The sequence below is a fragment of the Silurus meridionalis genome, chromosome 4 (assembly GCF_014805685.1).
Source record: "Silurus meridionalis isolate SWU-2019-XX chromosome 4, ASM1480568v1, whole genome shotgun sequence".
Taxonomy (NCBI): domain Eukaryota; kingdom Metazoa; phylum Chordata; class Actinopteri; order Siluriformes; family Siluridae; genus Silurus; species Silurus meridionalis.
Genome location: NC_060887.1, coordinates 4,088,351 through 4,112,889, shown reverse-complemented (window position 1 = coordinate 4,112,889; position 24,539 = coordinate 4,088,351). Strand labels below are relative to the sequence as shown.

The 24,539-nt window shown below is 37.3% G+C and overlaps 2 protein-coding genes across 2 annotated transcripts in view; one reads left to right on the top strand and one right to left on the bottom strand.

The window, feature by feature from the left end:
• The window catches only part of LOC124384578 (zinc finger protein 850-like), a 1,373,244-nt gene that overhangs the window by 288,148 nt on the left and 1,060,557 nt on the right, over positions 1–24,539 (top strand). The window lies entirely within an intron of this gene.
• Positions 1–24,539, bottom strand: part of LOC124384657 (leucine-rich repeat flightless-interacting protein 1-like) — a 794,289-nt gene that overhangs the window by 397,356 nt on the left and 372,394 nt on the right. The window lies entirely within an intron of this gene.

Genomic DNA, 24,539 nt, shown 5'->3' with positions numbered 1-24,539 from the left:
TCTCCTCAAAGCAGCTCGTCTCCTGTGAGGACTCAGTCTCCTCCAAGCAGCTCGTCCTCTGTGAGGACTCGGTCTCTCCAAGCAGCTCGTCCCCTGTGAGGACTCGGTCTCCGCCAAGCAGCTCGTCCCCTGTGAGGACTCAGTCTCCTCCAAGCAGCTCGTCCCCTGTGAGGACTCAGTCTTCTCCAAGCAGCTCGTCCCCTGTGAGGACTCGGTCTCCTCCAAGCAGCTCGTCCCCTGTGAGGACTCGGTCTCCTCCAAGCAGCTCGTCCCCTGTGAGGACTCGGTCTCCTCCAAGCAGCTCGTCCCCTGTGAGGACTCGGTCTCCTCCAAGCAGCTCGTCCCCTGTGAGGACTCGGTCTCCTCCAAGCAGCTCGTCCCCTGTGAGGACTCGGTCTCCTCCAAGCAGCTCGTTCCCTGTGAGGACTCGGTCTCTCCAAGCAGCTCGTCCCCTGTGAGGACTCGGTCTCCTCCAAGCAGCTCGTCCCCTGTGAGGACTCAGTCTCCTCAAGCAGCTCGTCTCCTGTGAGGACTCGGTCTCCTCCAAGCAGCTTGTCCCCTGTGAGGACTCAGTCTCCTCCAAGCAGCTCGTCCCCTGTGAGGACTCGGTCTCTCCAAGCAGCTCGTCCCCTGTGAGGACTCGGTCTCTCCAAGCAGCTCGTCCCCTGTGAGGACTCGGTCTCCTCCAAGCAGCTCGTCCCCTGTGAGGACTCAGTCTCCTCCAAGCAGCTTGTCCCCTGTGAGGACTCAGTCTCCTCCAAGCAGCTCGTCTCCTACCAGTCATGAGCCTCACATAGAGATGAATACAGAGCACATAGTGTTTGAACAGCTTTATGTTATAGGTTACAGAGGGATTTCTGTCCAACACCAGGGGATCAGGAGGAGAAGGAAAAAGATGAAGAGATCAAGAGGAAGAAGATGAAGAGAAGATGTTATGGACTCGTCTCTGAGCAACAGTTTAAAGTCTCATCTCACTCGTTCCTGTTCAGTATCTCACCTCAGGCCTGGGGATATCAAAGATTCCTGTAGATGATGTGTTGTGTATACAGTAGAACATCAGCTGTAGGAGAACCAGGGAATAATTGACTAAACAAGGATTTGAATATCAAGATTTAGCAGAAAGGAGGAAGTTGTTTTTGCTGATAACTGATCAAATGTTACACTAGGGCACTTTGTATTTGTGGAAGTGGTGTTACGAATCTCACGTGTAAACATTTGAATTGTTTTTATGCCTCGTTAGTCTTAAAACTAACATTTATAGAACTGACTAATAGAAAGTGTTTTTTTCATGGATCACCTCAAATCAGTGTTACATTCATTGTGTGTGTATAATGATGGCATGTCAGCTATAAGGGTGATGGAGGAAAAGTCAAATCTAAATGAAGTTTGTCACTTTTTTGTTTCTTGTCATTATTTGTTGTCCTCCCCATGTGCTGCTGTACACAGGTGAACAGAGACGTCCATTCACACCAAGCTTTTTACAGAAATCACCAAATCTTGATTTTAATACTGCTGAGATGATTTTATAGGAGTTTATTTTCTTATTTTAATACCAATATAAAAATCCCATACATATTATGGTGTAGTCGTGGACCAGTTGAGAAAACACTAAGTGCTTGTAAAAAGACTGGCGGCAGATCAAAATCAATCACATCTTTCATTAATGTTTTTTCTTTTTTAAATACATTTTTGGACCTGATTGTATTCAATAAAAAATATGTATTACAGTTAATTTACCTTGTGATTAATTTACCAGATTATTTTATTCTTATGATAATTTCTTGCTTACAAACGTCTTAATAAGTAGATGATTATAATTGAAGGATGAACAGAGACTATAAATACTACCATGTGTTTAAGTACAAAATCTGTTTGTGTTCAGAGAAGGTAAGTATAATGAATAATCTAAGGAAAATGAAATAAAGTCTGTTAAAAGTGCAGTGTTGTCAGGAAACAGAAGGAAGCGAGGCCAGGTAGCATGAATGAATGATTTCTTTTCTAATAGCTCATAACACACATCTGACACGCGCTAATCACGTGTTCTCTCATTCTCTATTTTCAATGCACTTCTACTCCCCCTAATGGTCACTTTAAGTATAACAACAACAGGTCACCACATGCAGTACAAACTAATTACACCTCAAATTAAACCCCACATTTTTATCAAAATCACATTCCAAACTGCAAACACGTGTTTTCTATTTAATAATATAATTCTAAATATTTTAATACCCTACTGTGTCTAAACAGAGGAGCGCTATAGGAACTCGTGTAGGGTTTACAATCACACACCACTTCGCTTGTCTTAACACCACCTGTTTTCAGCTTCCGCGTCTGCATTTGAATCATTGAAGCCCCGCCTCTTTTGTGACGTCGGTATCTCTGATAGCGCCCTGGACTCGCTTTTATTGTCATGACAACTTTGTTGTGCTGCAGTTCAACACAAACATTTACTGATCACAGCAATGAAGCGCAAACAAACAGCTGAAATGTTTTTAATTGTTTTTAGTGATAAGCGTCAATGTTTTGAACAATCCGCTCTCCAAGACGCCAAAAAAGATTTTTCAGCCAGAAAGAGCGACTTTCAGAAGAAAGAAGGAGAAATAATGACAGATAATAAGACGGGTAACAGCTACAGCTGCTTCTCCTGCTGTCAACTTTATTCAACTTTATTGTCATTGTACAGAGAACAAGTACAGAGACAATGAAATATAGTTATCATTTAGTTCCTAAAACCACATTAAATATCAATCTGTCATGCAGGAAATATAAAATGATTTTGTACTGACTGAGTAATGCAGCACTTATAAAATATTTGTACTACAACATTGTGTGTGTTTAAGACTGGTGCAGTTTTGCATGACTCTGTTCTGTTCACTGTTTTAACTAGAAGTTTATAATGATTTCTGTTTAACTTAAAGTTTGTTTTTATTTTGTAGATAAATTTAACGTTGCCAAGTGCAGAGATAAAAAAGGCAACATCAGAAGGCCAATGAATGCCTACATGGTTTGGGCGAGGAAACAGCGCCCATCTTTTCCAAGGCCAATCCAAATAGCAGCTCTGCAGAGATCAGCATGCAGCTTGGGATCGCGTGGAACAAACTGAGTGAAGAACAGAAGAAACCCTACTACACTGAATCATGGAGGCTTAAACAGGAACACGAACAGTTGTTTCCTGGTAGGTGAACTTTCTTTATAGACAAATGGCAAAATAACAAAACAAACGCATCAATTCTGACACTTTTATTGTTTTTATGTTGCTTCTTACTCTTTAAATTCTTCTTTTCTATCATGTAGATTGGGTTTATAAACCGCTTCCAAAGAAGGGAAGGAGAAAAGGCAGTTTGCAGAGTAGTGACTCACAGAGGAGACCTGATCATCAACCAAACCACCACATAGTCATGAACATGCCAGAAGAAGTACCAGTCCATGACCTCGTGCCTGAAGTTAGTGATCAGTTCCCCGGCCTTAGCCACCAAGAACTGCTGTCTCCTAAAGACATCTGCTTTGATCCTCCTCTTTTCCCTTCTGTTTCTGAGTCGACTTTCTGCCAGACCAAGTGAGTTAGTAAACTGCATTGGAACAGTTTCAGAAGAATGACATGCAAATGAAGTTTTACTCTGCATCTTAAATAATCACCATAATCGCCACTCATTTACTTTAATATGCAGCTAAAATTGTGCACTTCTGTTTACAGCACCTGCTATGGGTCTGACTGTACAAGCAGTGAGGTTCAGCTCGAGGACGAGGAGGAAATCACTTTGCTCAACAACGACATCTTTTCCATGTTAAATGAGGAATATGGCTTTTTTAACCAGTCTGGAGACCAGAATCATACTGAAGACCCCCACAACAGCACAGAGATCCTGGATTCTGTACCAGTGTTTGATGTCGACAGCTTCGAGGATCTGTTGAAGCAACTTGAAGAAATGGAAAATGATTCAGGAATAGAGGAAGATGGTGAAATACAAACTTTTCATGTACTTTAGTGTGCATGTTGTTTCACCATCTTTAATTTATTTTAAATTCTAATTTAAAGTTTTATTTAAATAAAGATTTTGAATTCCAATCATGTCTAATGTCTCTTCATCACAGAGAGCATTCAATCACTTCATTTTCTTTCCTGAAGTCCACTTTAGTAAATTCAGTGATGTTTGATGTTCCTTAACCCTCTGGAGTCTGATTTGCCGCCGGCGCCCAAACGTGCTTTTTTTTCAGATGCCAGCAAAAAGAGCTTAAACTGCTCGGTCCTATTTTATCAAAAATGTCAAAGTAATACATCATTTAAATCTGTAAAGGGTCTACTTTTATTTGTGTATGCTCACTATATAAACAGAATGTTGTATTTTTTTTAATGAATAAAAAAATAAAATAGTCAGGGTGCGCCACCTGTCGACTTTTTTTTTTTTTTTTTTTTTTTTTTTTTTATTGAATACAAAAGTATATAAACAACAAAGGCAAATATACACTTACAATGTAGATAAATATTACAGGCTCAACACAGTATAACTAATAAATTGTTTAGAAAAATAAAGAAAATAAATAAATAAATAAATAAATAAATAAAATTAAATAAAGATTTTGAATTCCAATCATGTCTAATGTCTCTTCATCACAGAGAGCATTCAATCACTTCATTTTCTTTCCTGAAGTCCACTTTAGTAAATTCAGTGATGTTTGATGTCCTTAACCCTCTGGAGTCTGATTTGCCGCCGGCGCCCAATCGTGCTTTTTTTCAGATGCCAGCAAAAAGAGCTTAAACTGCTCGGTCCTATTTTATCAAAAATGTCAAAGTAATACATCATTTAAATCTGTAAAGGGTCTACTTTTATTTGTGTATGCTCACTATATAAACAGAATGTTGTATTTTTTTTAATGAATAAAATAGTCAGGGTGCGCCATCTGTCGCCTTTGGGTTTTTATATCTATTTTTTTTTTTTATTGAATACAAAAGTATATAAACAACAAAGGCAAATATACACTTACAATGTAGATAAATATTACAGGCTCAACACAGTATAACTAATAAATTGTTTAGAAAAAATAAAGAAAATAAATAAATAAAATTAAATAAAGATAAATATTACAGGCTCAACACAGTATAACTAATAAATTGTTTAGAAAAAATAAAGAAAATAAATAGATAGAAATCTGAAATTATAATTTACATGAACTTAAATAGTGAGTAAAAGAAAAGAAAATAAATAAATAAATAAATAAATAAAATTAAATAAAGATAAATATTAGGGGCAGTATCACAATAAATTAAATGATAAATAAAGCAGCTTCACAGCACTCTGAGCTTTCATCTTATTAAGTGCTTTGGAAAAACATTTTAAGTCATTTTAGAATATAATAAGTAGTGGGGGATTAAAGAATCTACATTTATGAATGAAATATTTTGCTAATATTACAATGTTATTAAGCAAAAAAGAATGAACACAACAGTCTTTATGTACTCCAAATAAAATATGATGTAAAGGAAAAACAAAACTATCAACAACCACCTCTTTTTCTATCAACCAGTCCTGAATTGATATCCAGAAGAGTTTGGAGAAATTGCAGAAGAGAAAGATCTGATCCGTGTCTTCAGAAGGGCTTTCACAAAAGGAACAGGGGACAATTTCTATATTACATTTCTGATTTAGGAATTTGTAAGAAGGATAAATCTCATTTAAAATTTTGAAGTGTATTTCTTTAGCTTTAGGAGGAACAGGAAATTTAAATAAGCTGTTCTAAGATAAATCACAGTTTTCTTCTCAAACATATGATCTCATTTGTTTCTTTTAACTTGACAGGGATAACAGGTGTGTAAAATGACCTGTCATATATTTGTTAGTACAACTATCACTTTTAAATTGCATATCTCCAATATATAATGCTGGAAGAACTGGTTTAACTTCAGTATAAGAAAGAGAGCATCTCATCAGCATTTTTATGCCAGAAGGTACTGCATTAACAACAGTGAAAAACTCTTCCGGGTGACAGGCAAAGCCATGTTTCAAAGTAAAAGCATTATAGTCTAAAATGTTACTCTGTTCATCCATTAGATCTCTTACTGACCATATATTTCTGTTTAACCAATTCTTATAGCATAAAGATCTGTTCCTGTGCAATATATATTTGTTGTTCCAAATTGAAGCATTATGAGGTGTAAAATTGTGTGTATGTGCCAATTTCCAAAATAAGAGTACTTGTTGATGGAATGTTGATAGTTTCACTGGGAGTTTAGATAAATCAAAATCACATTTGAGAAAAAATTGAATTCCACCAAGTTCTTGAAACAAAGCTGATGAAACTGTAAACCAAAAACTCTCTTCTTTATATAGAAACATTTTTAACCATTTAAGTTTTAACAAAATATTCATGTTTTCAAATTCAATTACATTCAAACCACCTCGTTCATAGGATTTTGTAGTGTCTGCTTTTTATATAATGGGCTTTGTGCTTCCAAATGAAATTATACATTTTTTGGAAACATATTTTAATGAAATTTGAGGGAGGAGCCAAAGAAAGAGCGGGATAAATTCAATTCAATTCAATTTCAATTCATTTTTATTTGTATAGCGCTTTTAACAATGAACATTGTCTCAAAGCAGCTTTACACAGATAATGTGGTGATTAAAAGTAAATATGTTCTTTGTAAGTAAGTTTGTCCCTGATGAGCAACTGTGGCAAGGAAAAACTCCCCGAGATGGCACAAGGAAGAAACCTTGAGAGGAACCAGACTCAAGAGGGAACCCATCCTCATCTGGGTTGCACCAAATGTCCATTTTAAGCAGATATACAAAGTTGCGGGGTACAGTGATGACGACCAGAAGCAAACTGCACTCCCGGGTCAGTGCAGCAGACCGCCAAAACCAACTACAGTCCAATCCGTCCTCAAAAGCACTTGTTCTACTCCGGAATTACATGGAACCACCCAAGGTGTTGATGAGAGACCGTCCCAAGCTGCACAGAAGTGTGAAGATCCACGGAGGGGAGAGGGGCAGGAACAGTGGTCACTGGAACCTCAGGAGCATGTTTAACTCGACAGAGAGAGAGAGAGAGAGAGAGAGAGAGAGAGAGAAGGATATGGATTATTAAGTGTAACTATTGGTGTATGAAAGTTAATGTCACTGTGCAGTTTGGACTCCGGCAAGACTCGCTATGGCAGCATAACTAAAAGGGAGAACCAGAAGGTAACACAGACATGAGGGATCTCTGGGATAAGAGACGACCCACCACCGTCAACAAACCCGAGTGAGCGTGTGAATGTGAGGGGACGACAGCATACAAATATACCAGTTCACCAAACACTCTATATCCATGCTCCCTCCAGATCTGAGCCTTTACCTAAGAAAAATCTACTGATAAAAGGCTTGACTAAATAAATAAGTTTTCAACCTCGACTTGAACACTGAGACTGTGTCCGAGTCCCGAACACTGGTTGGAAGGCTGTTCCATAACTGTGGGGTTTATAAGAGAAAGATCTGCCCCCTGCTGTTGTCTTCATTATTTGAGGAACCAACAGATAGCCTGCACCTTTTGATCTAAGTAGGCATGGAGGATCAGACTGGTACAGAAGTTCACTCAGATACTGCGGTGCGAGACCGTTAAGTGCTTTATACGTCAGTAGTAATATTTTATAATCAATGTGAGATTTGATTGGGAGCCAGTGTAGACTGATTAAATCAGTCTTGATAAATATTCAACCTTCATTAGCAAGATTCGACCAAAAATGGAAACCAGCAATTTAATATTCGGTTTGCTTTTTGCATGTTATTATAAAAATTTTCTTTCCTACTTATTTTCTGGTCTTTGGTAACTATAATGCCTAGATATTTCACTTTATCTTTTACCGGAATATTATGCAAACAAGCACTATCACTCTGATGTAGGGCAAGAAGTTCACATTTGCTTAGATTCAACTGGAGTCCTGATGCTTTAGAAAAAACATTAACTAATGAGATAGCCAGAGGAATTTGGTCTTTGTTTTTTAAGAACAGTGTAGTATCGTCTGCCAATTGACTAATTGCTAAACTTTTACCAAATACTTTTAATTTTTGTACCGTTTGATCATGAATAACTAAAGTAGACAACATATCCGCAGCCAAAATGAATAAAAGAGGGGACAGAGGGCATCCCTGCCTTATTCCACGACTAACAGGAAATCTTTGTGATGTACCATAGGGAAGAGAAATAGAACTGTTCATACCTTTATAGATCATTTTTATAATATTGACAAAGTGCTCACCAAAACCAAAGCTTTCTAAAGCTTTAAATAAAAACCTATGTTCTAACATGTCAAAGGCTTTCTTAAAGTGTAAGAAAAGAATATATCCATCATCCTCTATCAAGTGATTGTATTCTACCATATCCATTACCAGCCTTACATTATTGTGAATGGATCTTTCTTTAAGAAATCCCGATTGAACCTCATTAACTACTCCATTAAGTCCTTTTTTCAATCAATTGACAAAGACGTGTGTGAAAATTTTATAGTCACTGTTAAGTAAAGTGATTGTGCGGAAATTATCTAAAAATCTATGATCTTTATCTGGTTTGGGGATTAATGTAATCAAGCCTTGACTCATTGTGGGGCCCAATGAACCATCTTCAATAGATTCAATAAGGGCATTAAACAGTAACATTTTTAAATCGTTCCAAAAAAATGTATACAAATTTCCTGTAAGGCCGTCAGGACCAGGCGATTTGTTTGATTTGAGTTTCTGTACAGCTAAATCGAGTTCTTCAATACATAATTGTGCATCACAAAGATCTCTTAATTCATTGTCAATCTTAGGAATAAAATTTGTAATTTTTTCCAAAAAGTCATCACACTCTTTTGGAGAAAAATTAGACAAATACAAGTCACTGAAGAAATGATGTATTTCTTTGCTTATTATTTTAGAATCAGTATTTTCAACATCATTTACCATTAGGAAAAAAATACTGTTTTTTGATTGTTCTTTTTTCTGACTTACAAAAAATAGGATGTGCTCTTCTCTCCCTCTTCTATCCACTTGGCTTTTGAGCGAATGTATGCACCTTTAGCTTTTTAATGTACAAGTTATTCAGTTGTGTTTGAAGAGAAATACAATTACTTTTCTCTGAGCTACTTAGAGAAAGTTTACTGCAGTACTTACTAATTTTCAGATATAATTTTGTGTTCATTTTGTCTTCTTATTTTGGCAAGCATTTTAGTACAGTTTATAGAAAATTCACAAATTTTGAATTGAAGGAACTCCCACTTGGCTTTATGAGAACTAAAGTCATTACTATTTTCAATTTCCCTAATTAAATCTTTTAGCTTAGCACAAAATCCCTCATTTACAAGCAAATCAGAATTAAACTTCCAATATCCCTTACTATGTAAAACTTTACGTGTTGGCGTAACATCCAAGGTAATAGCACAGTGATCTGTTAGAGGTGCTGGTGAAATAATGCAATGCTTAACGAAATGTAACAAATTATCTGAAATTAACCAATAGTCGATCCTCGATTTGCTAGAGGCATTGGGTCTAAACCAAGAAAACTGTTTGGTGTTAGGGTTATGATGTCTCCATACATCCAATACTTTAAGATTATTGCAAAAATTTGTAATCATAGAGTTAAGTTGAGGGGTACTACTTTTAAGCGGATGTCTGTCAAGAGTTTCATCTGGTGTAACATTAAAGTCTCCACCTATAACAATAATATCTGTTGGGAATAACTTCTTGAAATCACAAACTAAACAAGAAACATCAGCAAAAAGCTGCTGATTTTGTTTTACATTATTATAACCATAAATATTAATCAAAATAAAAAAGATGGATTCAATATCCACAACAATTGCAACCCAATGTCCACTAGAATCAGTTTTGACAGAGATAACTTTCCCTGGTCTTGGTCTTCCTGGCTCCTTCTTACGGATCCAGTGCACTGTGTCAATAATATCGTCCAATTTCTGTATCAAGTGCGGAGCAATTTCAGCAATCAGGCCAATCACCTTGCTGCGGGCATCCTCTTCAGACTTTTCCTTCATGCCGTTGATCCGGAGATTCCTTCTTCTCTTATATCGTTTAAGATCTGATGTTCTGTTTTCCAGGTCGATCTGTGCAGCAGTTAGTTTCAGGACCGATTTGTTCATCTCGTTGCACTTTTCTTTGCATTCTTTAATCTCATCAGAGTTAAATTCAACAGCTTTGGAAATCTGCTATCATTATGCTGTTGCTTCGCATTTGGTTCGTCATTTCTTCTAGCTTTTTGTCTTGCGAGTCGAAGCGAGCGGTCAGGGAAGTAATGGCTTGCAGCAGAGTAGCGTTAGTGATGTCTTCTTCTTGAGATTTTAGCTTTTTCGACGTGTGTGTTTTAGTGGGTGTAAAGCGAGAGGAATCACGTCGTTTTTCTAATGGATCAGCCTCTTTTTCCATTTCTGAAGCTGAAGTTTGAGCCACGAGCTGAGCCGGAGGAATAACAATCCTTGGGTGAGTTGTCTGTTGAGATTTTCGGATTTTGGAGGCCCGTAACACTAACACAAAACCTAAATATCACTCTGGGTAGGTGTAATTAAGAATGAAATTACTTCCATATTAGAAAATGGGAGATAACTAAGCCGCTTAGTGAGAGCACGTGTTCAGCCCGCCATCTTTCCGGAACTGAGAGAAAGAGAGACCGGAGGGCGGAGCATCTCTGTGTGACGTCACAGTACGGCCACTTGTATGTAAGAACGCGTTTTTCTCTCATTTCCTAAGGTTTGTGTGTGTGAGTAAAGAGACATAAACATGGAGCTCTTCAGAAGGTTGAGAGAGATTTTTCAAACCAGAAGAAAGAAGAAATCTGAGCAGATTGCTAAAAAGAAGGAGAAGCTGGAACACATGGAGAAAGTAGTGAAAGACTTGGATCTGATGATAGAGAAGATAATAAAAGAGAAAAAAGAGAAAGCCTTTCTGCTACAGACGGTGCAAAAGCTGGAGGCTATTTTGGCTTCTAAACGAAAGCAGCAGGAACAGGATATAACTGAGAGAAGCCAGAGCTGGGCGAGAGAACAAACAGCTGGAGGAACGTGTTGCTCAGCTCAAGGTCACTTTAGAACAGACCACCATGAAGCTCCAGTCTTCCCTGAAAATCCATGAGGAACTGGAGAAAACTGTAGAATGTGAGAGAGAGAGCTGGACTAAAGAACTAAAGAAAGTGGAGGAACATGTTGCTTAGCTTGAGGTTGCCCAACGAGGAGAGGTCGAGACCCCCAGCACATCAGGCACAGGTCAACAGACATTCAGTATTCAGATCTAACAGAATTTGCAAACTTCTTTTCTTTCTAGCAGTAAAGAATCACTTACACTCTGTTTGCTCTCTAATCAGACTGACGACATAAATGAGGTTGGAATGAACACAGAAGTGAAGTCGAAGTAGATTCTAAGTAAAACTCACAAACATGCATGAGGTTGTTCACCATTCATGGTGAGATGTTCAGCTCTGCATAGATCACTTTCTAAATGTGTGAGAGATCAGTGGAAAGATTTTGGGCCCTGGATAAAAAAATTTAAGGAAACAACACGCTGGGAACCGAACCTCAGACCCCACTGTAATGTAGAACACAGACACACTGTATGACATTAAATCAGTTCACATTTATTAACAACATCCCGACTTCCCAAGCCATGGCATAATGACACCAGACTCTTTCTCCAAATAATTATAGAGGATCCTCACATACACAAAGCTTCTGTGTCTAAACTGCAATTTCTTGGGGCATCTGATATCAGAACAATGTAAAACTTAAAAGACAAAAAAGGCAGGCAAAATATCCCTGTGCCCAAGACCAAGGAACAGCTCATGTATTTCCTAGAAATGTGGTTGCAGGAATTTTCAAGACTGGAAACTTCCCATATGAATTATCAGGAATATTTAGGTATTAACAGGAATGAATGGAAATACAGTTGGAATTTACAAAATTGCAAGTTATCCTATAACAGGGAACTTAAATGTAGTTAAAAAATAACTTGCTTGATAATCAACCAGATTGAATGCAGTTTCAGTTGAATTTCTACCTGCACATTCATCAATCACATGCACACAGCACACTTACTGCAGGGCTCCTGAGACCGTACCCCTACATGCACTGTGTTTTCTTCATGTAAACAATGAGTCACGCCTCAAAAAAGGTTAAAAACCACTGCCTTATGGGTAATAAAAGACCAATAATCAGAATCTCAGGTCTACATTCCTTACTATTGAAGTAAACAGGACCAATACAGAACAGTTCATCAGACAGGAAGTCACTTATAGTTTCTAGGAGTAAAAACAACCTGTACATTTCTCACTTCCAGACAGTATTATGAGATGTTCATCTGCTGGAGGTTCATGTTTAATGCTACATGTTTTATAGGATTTAATTTGGGATTATTATAAAACTGATGTGAGTATTTTAGGCAAAATTTTGTTTATTGTATTTATTGTAAACCTATGATAACTATCTATATCAGGGTGTCAAACTCAATTGCACAGGGGCCAAAACTCAAAGCACACTTTAGGTTGCGGGCCGAACAGGATAAACATTTATTGAACACACTAAAACAATGTTTTTTGAACAGAAATATTAATAAAAACAGACAGGAAAATTATTCCAGAATAAATAAAATTAAACTTTAAATAACTTAACACATTTTGCTCTCCATAAAAATATATCTTTAAAAAGATCATTCTGAGAAACCAAGAGCAATTGGAGAAACATGAAGCTCAGCTGAGGGCACTTTGGGTTCTGACTATGAGAAACAGCAGAAACAGAAAGCTGAACCTCTACAAGCCCAAAGAGTCGCAGAAAATCTCTGAGGAAACAAAGATTCTTAGGTGAGGGAAGAGAAATGAGGATGGAAACCCGAGAGTGACTGGAGGAAGCTGTACAGCTGTTCAGCAATATGACTTCAGCACTAGAGAAAGAAAACCAGAGAAAGAAAAAGAGGAGATCAAGCTGGACATGTCCTACATATAATAAAGTACAAACATATCAGTGATTATTGTAACTGAATATTTTTTATTCCTTTAAAATAAATAAATATCTTAAATATTGTGTGTGTTTTGTTTCTATTATAAAATTATTATTGGACATCATTTAAATTTAAGAATTAAAATCCACATGATAAAATGTTGGGAAAACGGGACAAAAGTAAGTGATAATAAAATAAAGGTTTTGTTTAAACTCAATTTTACATGAACAGAAGTTAAAGTAATAAAATAAACAGTTATTGAACAGTATTCACAGCATCAGTTTAAATATTAAATCACAATAACACAGAGATTAAATCAGTTTACAATACATGAGTTCTTCATGGGTTCATCTGATGCACACAATACTATAAAGTTTAGTTCCAATGCAGCCTCATAACATCATAGTTCAAGTATAACTTTTGACAACTGCAGTTAGTAGAAAAACATCAGAAATAAATATTTAATAGATTCATTTTAATAATTCAGTCCATTCAGTTTGGTCAATTCAGTTTGAAAAGATTTGATTCGATGATTTCGACTCCTTAGATTCAGTTCAAGTGACTCGGTTCAAGAGTTCAGTTCGGTCACTTTTATTCAAAACAATGAGGTCGACCGAGTCTGAATCCATAGATAGTTCAAGAAATTTCCTTTCAGCAGTCTCTCAAAAAGAAACCAGCAGGTGGTCAGAATGTTCCTACTCTGTTCCTGGGTTAGTTTCAGGGGTTCACCTCAGTCAGCTTCATCTGGTCATTTATGATTCTACAACATTCATATAGTCACTCGGGTCAACTTCCGGATTGTGTGTAATCTTCCCTCTGTAATCTGTACATGCGCAGAGTATGTGTGTGTGTGTGTGTGTGTGTGTGTGTGTGTGTGAGAGAGAGAGATAGAGAGAGAGAGAGAGAAATAAAGTGAGTGACATGATGATGTCACCGGCAGAGGGCGGGGCATCTAGGTGTGATGTCACAGTGTGACACGTCTATATAATTCAAAGCGTGCTTTTGTTTCTCATTTGTGAATTTACCAATTGTAAGTAAAGAGACACTAAAATTGACAACCACCAAACAAACAAACAGCAGCAAGAAGCAGCAGCGATTAGCAGCAACTAAAAAAACATTACAAATCCTCTTCTATTGAACATTTCTTCATACAGGTACCTGGTAAGTCGTCTAAATAATTATGGCAGAATATTGTAGATTATTTAGTAGAAGACTCGAAAAGTACAAAGTCATTATTTAGTGACATTAGCATGGGTAACTAGCCGGCTAGCTAAGCTTAGCTTTTATAGTTTAACTTTTTATATTAATCCAACAAATGTACCTAATAATTAGTATAGAATCTATTAGATACAATGAAGTAGCTTAATTTAACCTATTTATCCCATATTTTAATCAAACTCATGTAACCTGTTTACTCCAAGTATAATTAACATAATATACTAATAAATAGAGTAGAATAGGGTCAGACTGGGACTACAATTTTAATAATCCTTGCAGCCGTGGCATGTTTTATCTGTTGTGGAATTCCTTGTCATTGTTTAGACAATACGTACAGCTCCCAGTGTATAAAATTACAGGTGAAGAGTCTTCTACAGAAAACATCTCCACAGATATGGATCAAAACATCTATGTGGATTTGGATGGAGGGATTATGGCCCTAGTCAATAAGAAAAATGACTGTAACAAACGTTTCCTTATAACTAAAAGCACTAAACTCTTTCTACGCTTCAATTCTGATTCTTTGATTATATCGTATATAAATCATGTTGTTGTTGTGTGTATTTTATGCTGTGTGCAGGAACATGGCAGCTGGTGAACAAAGGTGGCTTCTGCAAGGTATGCGTCTGCATCAAGGCACGTGTTTGTACATCAAGCATGTGCTGAGGGGTATCGCTTCAACTTTGTCACCTCTAGACCTACCTGCGATGCTTGTTATTTCCTTGTTCTTCAAAAGCACTGCCTGTGGTGCCTGGAGCAGTCCACCTGTCCTTTAGGTGAACGGTGCTATAATTTCTTCCGTAAATGGTTCAGGTTTCCACCAGAAAAGGACGAATTCGTTTGGGAAACTGATGTGGACCGGTTCAGACCGGTGATCGACATTCTGCACCACGCTGACATGTTCTCCCCAGATGGAATGTGGATAGATTCCATCCAGAACTCTGTCTATGATCTTCCTGCAGGACTTCAGCTGATCACCCGTATCATTCATGTGCGTAGGGCTATTACCCTTGCCCAATCGTTTGGAGTTCCTGCCAGCTCGCTGGTTGCTCCGAGCACTCACAGTTTTCTGTTCACGGAATTCGTCATGCAAAGCACCTTTCTAACGTACTACACCATCATCTTCTGTGGCTATGTTCTATGGACAACTGAACCAGCGAAACATCGTGATTGGAATTCTCGTCCTATCCTTTGTCACAAATTTCACACAATCAGGAAAGACTCAATGGTATTCTCATCGAGATGTCACGGTGGTGTTTTGAAGTTTCATCATGAGGTGTGGTCTTCACTGCAGTCTCACAGTTCTATATCTGCTCTTTTGCCGGACTGGATCAGACGACTATCACCCATTCCAGTAAAAAAAGGCAAGTGAGTCTGGACATCAAGGACAGGAACTGAAAGCTAAACCTCTCCATGTCCAATAATAATTAATAAAATCAATAAAATCTAAAATATGAAATCACTTGTTTATTGAAGTGTTCGACATCATTTAAATTTAACTAAGAATTAAAATCCACATGATAAAATGTTGGGAAAACGGGACAAAAGTAAATGATAATAAAATAAAGGTTTTGTTTAAACCCAATTTTACATGAACAGAAGTTAAAGTAATAAAATAAACAGTTATTGAACAGATTCATTTTAATAATTCAGTCCATTCAGTTTGGTCAATTCAGTTTGAAAAGATTTGATTCGATGATTTCGACTCTTTAGATTCAGTTCAAGTGACTCGGTTCAAGAGTTCAGTTCGGTCACTTCTATTCAAAACAATGAGGTCGACCGAGTCTGAATCCATAGATAGTTCAAGAAATTTCCTTTCAGCAGTCTCTCAAAAGAAACCAGCAGGTGGTCAGAATGTTCCTACTCTGTTCCTGGGTTAGTTTCAGGGGTTCACCTCAGTCAGCTTCATCTGGTCATTTATGATTCTACAACATTCATATAGTCACTCGGGTCAACTTCGGATTGTGTGTAATCTTCCCTCTGTAATCTGTACATGCGCAGAGTGTGTGTGTGTGTGTGTGTGTGTGTGTGTGTGTGTGTGTGAGAGAGAGAGATAGAGAGAGAGAGAGAGAAATAAAGTGAGTGACATGATGATGTCACAGGCAGAGGGCGGGCATCTAGGTGTGATGTCACAGTGTGACACGTCTATATAATTCAAAGCGTGCTTTTGTTTCTCATTTGTGAATTTACCAATTGTAAGTAAAGAGACACTAAAATTGACAACCACCAAACAAACAAACAGCAGCAAGAAGCAGCAGCGATTAGCAGCAACTAAAAAAACATTACAAATCCTCTTCTATTGAACATTTCTTCATACAGGTACCTGGTAAGTCGTCTAAATAATTATGGCAGAATATTGTAGATTATTTAGTAGAAGACTCGAAAAGTACAAAGTCATTATTTAGTGACATTAGCATGGGTAACTAGCCGCTAGCTAATCTTAGCTTTTATAGTTTAACTTTTTATATTAATCCAACAAATGTACCTAATAATTAGTATAGAATCTATTAGATACAATGAAGTAGCTTAATTTAACCTATTTATCCCATATTTTAATCAAACTCATGTAACCTGTTTACTCCAAGTATAATTAACATAATATACTAATAAATAGAGTAGAATAGGGTCAGACTGGGACTACAATTTTAATAATCCTTGCAGCCGTGGCATGTTTTATCTGTTGTGGAATTCCTTGTCATTGTTTAGACAATACGTACAGCTCCCAGTGTATAAAATTACAGGTGAAGAGTCTTCTACAGAAAACATCTCCACAGATATGGATCAAAACATCTATGTGGATTTGGATGGAGGGATTATGGCCCTAGTCAATGAGAAAAAATGACTGTAACAAACGTTTCCTTATAACTAAAAGCACTAAACTCTTTCTACGCTTTAATTCTGATTCTTTGATTATATCGTATATAAATCATGTTGTTGTTGTGTGTATTTTATGCTGTGTGCAGGAACATGGCAGCTGGTGAACAAAGGTGGCTTCTGCAAGGTATGCGTCTGCATCAAGGCACGTGTTTGTACATCGAAGCATGTGCTGAGGGGTATCGCTTCAACTTTGTCACCTCTAGACCTACCTGCGATGCTTGTTATTTCCTTGTTCTTCAAAAGCACTGCCTGTGGTGCCTGGAGCAGCCCACCTGTCCTTTAGGTGAACGGTGCTATAATTTCTTCCGTAAATGGTTCAGGTTTCCACCAGAAAAGGACGAATTCGTTTGGGAAACTGATGAGGACCCGTTCAGACCGGTGATGGACATTCTGCACCACGCTGACATGTTCTCCCCAGATGGAATGTGGATAGATTCCATCCAGAACTTTGTCTATGATCTTCCTGCAGGACTTCAGCTGATCACCCGTATCTATCATGTGCGTGGGGCTATTACCCTTGCCCAATCGTTTGGAGTTCCTGCCAGCTCGCTGGTTGCTCCGAGAACTCACAGTTTTCTGTTCACGGAATTCGTCATGCAAAGCACCTTTCTAACGTACTACACCATCATCTTCTGTGGCTATGTTCTATGGACAACTGAACCAGCGAAACATCGTGATTGGAATTCTCGTCCTATCCTTTGTCACAAATTTCACACAATCAGGAAAGACTCAATGGTATTCTCATCGAAATGTCACGGTGGTGTTTTGAGGTTTCATCATGAGGTGTGGTCTTCACTGCAGTCTCACAGTTCTATATCTGCTCTTTTGCCGGACTGGATCAGACGACTATCACCCATTCCAGTAAAAAAAGGCAAGTGAGTCTGGACATCAAGGACAGGAACTGAAAGCTAAACCTCTCCATGTCCAATAATAATTAATAAAATCAATAAAAATCTAAAATATGAAATCACTTGTTTATTGAAGTGTTCGACATCATTTAAATCCTGATTCTAAATCAGTGTTTCTCAACTGGAGGATGCTTTTAAACTAAATAATTAAAATCCACATGATAAACTTTTGGAAAAAAATGTGACAAAAGTGAAATTGCACAATTATTAAAAGATGAAGTTAAACCATGATTTTTCAAACGCCGTATGACCTCCTCATGGATTCTTGCATCTTGCTTATATCCCTCTTGTGGGGCAGGGGGCTGTGGCTCGGGGTCATAATGCTGAGGGGGAGGGAGGTCAGGAGGGAGAGGGAAACTGGTCCTCAGTCCCACATTGTGCAAAACACCACACACCCTTATAATCTTACACACTGAGCATCTGAGGGGTGAAGCCTCTGTCACCTGTCATATTATAGACTACATCAGGACAATGTTTACAATTTCTACATGTTGTTAAAGTCAACAAGAAGCCAGTCATCACGTCCTGCAGCTGCCTGTAGTCTGTTCCCTACACTGCTATGTGTCAGGATAAAGGAATCATGTGCTGAAGCAGGTCAGTGTGCCACAATGTTTGTGAGGGTCGTGTTAGAGTCACATATGACTTGCACTTTAACAGAAAGCTGTTTATCAGTGTTGGGCAGTAAAACCGATAACGCGTTACTTTTTACAGTAACTAATACTGTAACTTCGTTACCGTTACCGTATGGTGCGTTACCTGTTACTTTTTTAAATGAATGAATTTGGGCTGAAGTGTAGACTACAGCCTAACTTGCTTACAGCAGCGTCGCATTGTAGAATTGGTGGATAAACCACTGTAAACAGGAAGAAGACGCACTGTGGGCGTGTCTCCGTTTATTCAGGTCTGTGCGGCAGTAATGGCGAGTCGAGGCGAGAGCAAGACGAGTTTCTCAAAGTGGAAATATGCTCATTTATTTCACTTTAGTTGAGTATAAAGACAAAAACTTTTAAGTCAAATGTAAGCTGTGTCTTTCTGGTTTGAAGCTCGTATCTACTGCGATAAACAGCAACTCCAATCTGCCGAAGCTCCTCCAGAAACTCCATGCCTGAGGAGCTAGAAGCTAGAAGCTAACCCGGTGTTCTGTTCTACATTGTTGATAGTTTTCATACTTCAGCTGTGAAAGGAACATTTTTAAGAGCTCAACACAACAGCTTTTATGATGCAGAAGCCACTTTAGTGTTTGATTGTGAATATATTATTCAGCTTGTTTTGTTATTTATTTCAGAAATGCTTGTGATATATTCAGTTTGTGCTGCTCTGACTTTAATAAAATAGTGTTTAAAAATGACTTTGTGTTTAAGTCAGTTTTGTGTTTGTATAAACCATAACACATAAAAGGGCATTAATGGGAACATTAAAGAAGGTTCTTTAAAAAAGTAACTAAAAAGTTACTTTTAACAGTAACACATTACTTTTTGGTGTAAATAATCAACTAAGTAACTTAGTTAATTTTGAATGAAGTAACGAGTAACTGTAACTAGTCACTATTTTTTAGTAACGAGCAAAACACTGCTGTTTATTAACATATACAAATTCCTTTACAGTCTTTACAGAAATATGAGTGCAGTCAATTGTGTTGATTACATTTGTAAAACTGAACATTGCTGCAAAGTGCATTTTAATTTCAGCCTGTTCTTGCACAGTGAAGGGAAACCTGATGTATCGACTACCCACCTTAATAATAACATCCAAAATGACAGGCATTATGACACTCAGGGGCAGATACCAGACCTATAGCATGAGATTTAATAGAATTATATTATATCCAAAGAAGATCTTTGTGAAAAGTTTATTATATATAATATTTATATAAAGTATTTCCCTGTCTGCCATTTCCCACTAGAAACAACCTGTTGTCATTAACCCCAGAGTGGTGAGGACCTGTATTTGGACAGGGATGGCATGGTTCTGGTGTGTTTCCCTCTGTAGTACTGAACCCAATTCAGCACATAGATCCAGGAGCACAGCTGTAGGAATCTAAATCAGCTTATTCATCATGGACAAGAAATCATCATGGTCCCTGGAGACTCTTTTTCTCCTTAATCTTCCATTGGTGTAATCCTCCAGCAGTGCCATCATGCAGCATTACACACTGGAGCCACCACAGCATTTATGATTTATTCCAGCTCATTATGGAAAGATAAAATAAACTGATATTTGGTCCTGTGCCATGAACATAAAAGCAATAATAGCTACAGAAAAGCTCCTGCTTCCCTCTGTAGCGGGTATTTAAATCCCATTTAAAATGCTTTCAGTGATTCTACATTCTGTTTATATGAAGTGTTTTTAACAGTTTGCATGTTAATTGGCTGTATGGTGCATTTACAAGCATTTTAGGTGAATTCATGAACCACATCTGTCTGGAAAAGTCCAGTGTCCAAATACTTTTGACCACACAGTGTGTATCAGCTGAAAAGCAGCAGCTTCAGATCAGTCGCGTTTCCACTGGAATTCAATCTGAAATATAACTTTTAATTTTTATTACATGAAATATTTTATATTATATATTTGATATTGGAGTCATGAACCTCTGCATTTTTCTTCCAGTGTCCTGATTCTTTACACCTCTGATCATGAAATCAGAGTCCAGACGGAGATCTTTAGGAGAACCTCCACACACTCCTGCTGCTGCTGCTGCTGGATCAAAGGTACAATTTATTCATGTCTCAACTTTCAGTGTGGTTTGCAGGGTAAATATACATCATAATGTAGTTTAAAATTAAATAATAAAAAAATATCTTAACTTTAAGTGTATCACAATAAACTACTGTTTTTTTATTTATTAACTCAAATTCACAGTGGGCCAAAATTAAAAACTGGGACAAAATCACAGGCCAAACTCAGTATTTATTAAAAAGTTTACTGTAATTGTGCATGTTTTCACTGCGGTTAAGCAGCTGCATCTTGAAAATACACGGTTAAGCAGCCGCACTTTGTTTAATGTTGCACGTCTAATCTTGCAATTACGGTATGGGTGGTGGGAGGGGTCAAAATACATGTAAAGACGCTTCAGAAAGGCGTTTCCGTTATAATAAGACAAAAGACTAATCTCAGTGCATTTTTTTGATGTTCCACATTCAAACAATCATAACACTTCCTAGATAGTTTTTTTTCAACTGATTCCTGTTCACAGTGATCCGGAATTTATTTACTTTGTATTTATTTTCAATTAATTTGACTTCACATTTTCAAGAAATTAAAGGCAATATTACTCAAAACATGTGTATTCTTTTACTTATTTCCATATTATTCACAAAAATCTAAATAATTTGCATAATTATATTCTTTTTAGAACAGTTACACTGTTTCAGAAAAAAATCAATTCTTCTACATATTCGAACATATAAAAATTGGAATATGGATTTCACTCTATTACTCTGTTTTTTTTTATTTTAAAACACAAATAAAACTTGAGCGAATAATGAAAGGTTGCAGTTTTGCAGAGACAAGTTCAATTTACAATCAAATGTTGTGGAAACAAAATAAATAAATAAATACATACATTGCGTATTATCCTTTAATGTACATCATCAGTGGCATTTGAAACATTGCCAGAACTGTTCATTACCAGTGACACTTCTGGGTATATCTACACATGTAGGATGATACCACTCTTGGCATTTAGAGCACTGGACCATGAGTTCATTGTAATGAGCTGTTCTGCAAACACAGTAAACAGGCATCGCAGTTTTGGTCACGTTTGCCTCGGCTTCACTCTCTCGACTCTTCATGCCAAACGCGATACTGTTTTTCGTTAACTAAGCATACAGTTGTGCCCTTAGCCTGCTTTCATTAAATATGCATACCTCTGGTGGGTGACTCTTGCAAACAGCATATGCAAATGCTATTGTGAACAACCCACAATTGCTGTTTTTTGATTGTTGCTGCACAGCTGGTTGCAAAACATCAAACTTGCCTGACTGCGGCCTCACCAGCCAGGACAGTGCTTGTAGTGTTCCTGGGTCCAGAGGGGTGCATTTGCTGTCATACACAGAGAGCTGATTTTCATTACAAAACAAATTGCTGACTGATCCAGTGGCATTGCCGAATGTTCAATATTTGCACAAACTTATTTTGTGGAGTTCCCACAATTCCACCATTTGGAATCGCACTAAAGGGCAGAACAGATTGAAACCCATCAATGTGCACATTGTCCTTTGCCATGAGGTAGCTGGCCAGGTCGATGATATCACAGGTTAACCAGTAATCAGGGTGAAGTATTTGTTGCAGCATTTGTATTTTTGGTGGCCTGCATAGTCTTCGAGGAGCAATTGTTTCTGATGGACCTGATTTATTCCAGATTGGCCCTTCAATTTTTGATTGTCTTCTCCTGATATTCTTCACTGGTTCTTTCTGTAGATACAGAAGATACAATTTATTTCTTAGATATTTTTTGTGCCAGTTCAGATTTAAATTTGATGCAATGTGAAGACAAAAAGTCAGTCTTGTTTGTGATCTTAGTCTATTAAGTATCTTTATAATGAGGGACAGCAGTGTCAGTTCTACATTTTGGGACCTTCTAGAAGACCACATGATAAATGTGAGGGACCATGAGATAAAATGCAGTCATAATCATGCAATGATAAACCATTCTCTTAATTAATCAGCTGATTTTTCTTTGCCTTCAGTCTGCTCAGGTGATTTGGGCTACACTTACATTTGTTGTACTTCAGCACTATCATCTTTCCTCTCTGCCTGTGTTTTGTAATAGTGAAATTATTATCAATATATTTCTCTTTCTAAATAAGCTGTGAAAGTTGATTCAAGAGATTGGAAGCCATGACTCTGCTATCATAATAACAAGACATCAATTTACACATTCAGTAACATTTTAAAGTTCCCAAATTTAAATTGTTCCCAATATTTGTACCTCACCAGTTGCATTTTTTTAACTATACATACAGTATATATATATATATATATATATATATATATATATATATATATATATATATATATATATGTAACCCTGTTTTTAAACCCAAAAGGTTACAATTTTATATTTTTTACGTAACTCAGAAAACCTGGATTCCGGCAGTTGAATGGTGAATTGGCCGGTAGTATTCTTCTCTTGTACACCAGTCTCTTATTTCAATAACGAACCCCAATGAATGAAACACCAGAGTACAAATTCAAATTAGCAAATTAACAACTTATTTATTTTCCTTATTCTGGAGTTTTACTGTTTGTTTGCTGTAGCTGTAATTAAAAAAATAAAATAAATATATATATATATATATATATATATATATATATATATATATGAAACTAGTAAACAGTGGAGGATGAAATATTTAGAAAATAAATTACTAGTATTGAAAATGGTATGAAAAGTAAAATTAAAGACCTCAAAACAAAGAAATACAATAGAATATAACAGCACAAGTGCACAATATTACACAGTCTATCAGAAAACTCAGTTCTGTATGCAAAATATATGAACCAACAACTCAGTCACATACACTATGTTTTCGTTGGGGCCCAGTTGGTGCACATTCACAGTGTGAAGAGTTAAAGAAGTACTCTTAAGCACAAACTTGGAAAAATCCTTACATCCAACCAAGGAAACCAAGATGAAACAGAGAAAAGCACCAACTCACGGTTAGCGTAATGAATAATTCCCTCAGCGTGGAGAGTCAGGTCGATCCGAGCACAGTGTAACCCTGAGATCTTTACAGCAGCGACAATGCAACACGTCCCGTCACAAAGTCCCGGGTCCAACTAGATCCCGTCTGCATGCACTGTTCACAGCGTGGCTAATGCGATGGCCGCTAGGCCTCGATTACACGTGATGACGGAGATGGTGTCTTGTTAACAGGCGGTGCCCATAAATAAACTTAAACGTTGAGAAAATCAAAGAAGGAAACCCGTATACAGTTCCCGTACAATTTGGGCCGTAGTATTTTCAGGAATATACTCTGTCTCCTGTAGCACACACACACGCGCCCTGTGCGTTGCTCACTCCCCTGACCTTTAACCTTTTGGTCAACAGTCATTGGACAACAATAAAACATTTACATTTAACAAATTGATTTTCTAAATATAAAACAAACCCGAATCCGAACAAAAAAACAAACAATGTCGTAATATTAAATTTGAAAATAGAAATAAAATAAATAAATTGTCATAAAACATTGGAAACAAAGCACATTTTTAAAGGTTCCTACATATATATTAGGGATGCACCGAATATTCGGCCGCCGAAAATGTCCCAAAAGTGCATTTTCGTTTTTCGGCCGAAAGACTTTGATCACCGAAAAAACACGGCTGAAACAGTTTGTTGTGATGATGCATGTCTAAAACAACGTGTGCGGTGTGGACGTATTTCAGTATAACTGAGAAAGACCCACGGATAGCGATTTGCAAAACATGTAATGCGAAATTTCATCTGCAAAAACTTTCTCCACGTCGGGTTTAATTTGAAATCAAACATCCGATCGCTATGCTGAATATCAGAGGAACGCATAACGCACAGAAGAGCAAAACTCCTCCGAGCATGCGCACTCCGTCTGTGGTGGACGTTTTT